Source organism: Microtus ochrogaster, chromosome 2, assembly GCF_000317375.1.
Source record: "Microtus ochrogaster isolate Prairie Vole_2 chromosome 2, MicOch1.0, whole genome shotgun sequence".
Classification (NCBI taxonomy): domain Eukaryota; kingdom Metazoa; phylum Chordata; class Mammalia; order Rodentia; family Cricetidae; genus Microtus; species Microtus ochrogaster.
Genome location: NC_022010.1, coordinates 96198377 through 96200919, shown reverse-complemented (window position 1 = coordinate 96200919; position 2543 = coordinate 96198377).

The window sequence follows — 2543 nt, the reverse complement described above, 5'->3', positions numbered from 1 at the left end:
AATACATGGAGACTTACTCCTACTTATGAGTGCCTGGCCTTAGCTTGGTCTGTTTCTAGTCAGCTTTTCTAACATAAATTATCCCATTTATCTTTAACTACATTTTACCTCTGTGTTGGGCCAAAATTATCACAGGGCCTGTACCTTGAGGCTTATAGGACAGGAAAAAAAAGCCTGGCTCAAATTCAGGGCCTAGACTCTGAGGCCTATAGTGCAGAGAAAAGCCTGGTTCAAGTTTGAGTGAGGATGAGACAGCAAAAACTAGGTAGACGCCCCTCCAGCCAGAGGGAGGGCTGTCTCTCATTGGCTGAAGGTATGCTTACATCACAGGGCATTGCTTAACCTTTATATACAGATGCTCACAGTCAAGAGTCCCTGCTTTGACTTGTCTGATTGTCCTGTGTCCTGGGGCTGAGGGCATGGGTGGATAGCTCACTCACCTTTCCCTGGGGAAGCCAAGCACCTCTGGTCTTTTCACCTTTCTTTTTTCTATACCTCTTTCTCTCCTTCTTACTCCATGGCTGGTTGTGTGGCTCAGTGGCTGGCCCTGGCATCCTCCACTCCTTCTCCTTTTCTCACGCCTCACTTGCCCTTGTTTAGGTGTCTCCTCCTATTTGTTCTCTCTCCCTGGCAGCCCTTCCTGTCCCTCTCCTGCATAGCTATTGACCACTTCTTTATTAGACCAATCAAGTGTTTTAGGCAGGGAAAGTAACACGACTCTACAGAGTTAAATAAATGCATCATAAAAGAATGCAACCCATCTTTATATCACCAAATAAACATTCCACAGCATAAACAAATGTAAAACATCTTAAACAAATATTCCACAACACCTAATAATTGACTAGCAAAGCTAATCAAATTTAGGTTCCTCTTTTAAACTTTGGTTTTAAAACTTTTTAATGTATGGGCCAGTCTTTGTGATTTTTTTTTCCAAGAGAAATGACATAAAAGAATATGGATTTTTTTGCTTGTTTTTCAAAAACTATTTTTTGAGCACCTATTATAAGGGTCAGGAAAATGTGTAACACCCTGGAGTATACACATAAAGAGGCACCCTGCTCTGCAGCTCACAGACAGTAGACTTGAAACATACAATTCCCCCAACAATTTCATAGAGCCAGATAATATTGAAATTGTTAGTTAAAAACAATTTTTAGTCAGAATTCATATAAAAATAATGAGTTATTCTTATTTCAGGGAAGAATATCTGCAAAGGGAGAGAGAACTGTAAGAATTTACCTTACACACATTCTTGTTCTGGTAACTTCTCGTCAGAATATTTCTAGCCATGTCATTGAAGGGGAAGCTGTTATCACACTGGCGGTCATAAAATGAAGTGACTAATAGCTGACTCTGTGCTTTTAACAGCTCACTCTTCCCGCTGGGCAAATGACCACCAGGGTTAATGTCTGGACTGTAAAATTGATTCCCAGGACTTCACTTTCATGCCCTATAGATATTGTAAGGTGAAGAGGTGTTATTGGTTGTTCATATTCTCCAACTTATGAGCCAAATTTAAAAAATGCTTTAACTTCAACAACTTCAGGGTGATTTTCTATGGTCTATTAGCGCACTAGAAAGAGTTGTAACAAATAGAGCACATTTAATAAGTCCTTGGGAGTTGCAAATTTATTTGGGGAAAAAAGGTAGAAACTTTTCTTAATTGATGGTCAACACAGGGGACAGGAATGATGGTGCAGAAAACCTTCCTTTACTGAAGTTATGAGATGGATGTTACTAGCAACATTGTCATTTTCAAATTATTGAAAGAAGGATATACACGATTCCAAAGTGACCTGGCCTCTCTTTCTTCTTCTCTTCCTCTCTCTCTCTTTGTGTGTGTGTGTGTGTGTGTGTGTGTGTGTGTGTGTGTGTGAGAGAGAGAGAGAGAGAGAGAGAGAGAGAGAGAGAGAGAGAGAGGGTGAGAGCGGCGGTTGTTTTCTTTGCTGCTCTCAGTTCTATTATCTTGAGCCACAATCTCTCAATAAACAGGAAGCTTTCCAGTTCAGCTAAACTGGACAGCCGTTGAGCTATCTGTGCTCCCCACAGCACTGGTGTTACAAGCGTTGTACAGCCTTGCCTGACTTTTTACATAGATATTGGGATTAGAAGTTATGCTTCAAAGCAAGCACTTTTCTTACTCACAGAACATCTTCTCAGGCATATCCATAATAATTTTGCCCCCATTTTTTTCTTGTTTGAATGCTAAATGTTTTCTTGAATGCTAAAGCTTCAAGCTTTAAATGATAAATATTGCCAGGTGGTGATAGTGCATGCCTTTAATCACAGCATGCAGGAGGCAGAAGCAGGTGGATCTCTGTGAATTAGAGGCCAACCTGGTCTAGAAAAGGTAGTTCCAGATTAGGCTCCAAAGCTACAGCAAAACCCTTTCTCGAAAACCCCCCAAAAACCCATAAATATTGTATTAATTAAAACTTCATTTAAAATGGCTGCTTGCATTTTACATATTTGTTAGTTTTGCCTATGTGGTTCAAGAGTATTAGCAGTAGGGCTGAGAAGATAGACAGCTAAGTTAGTAA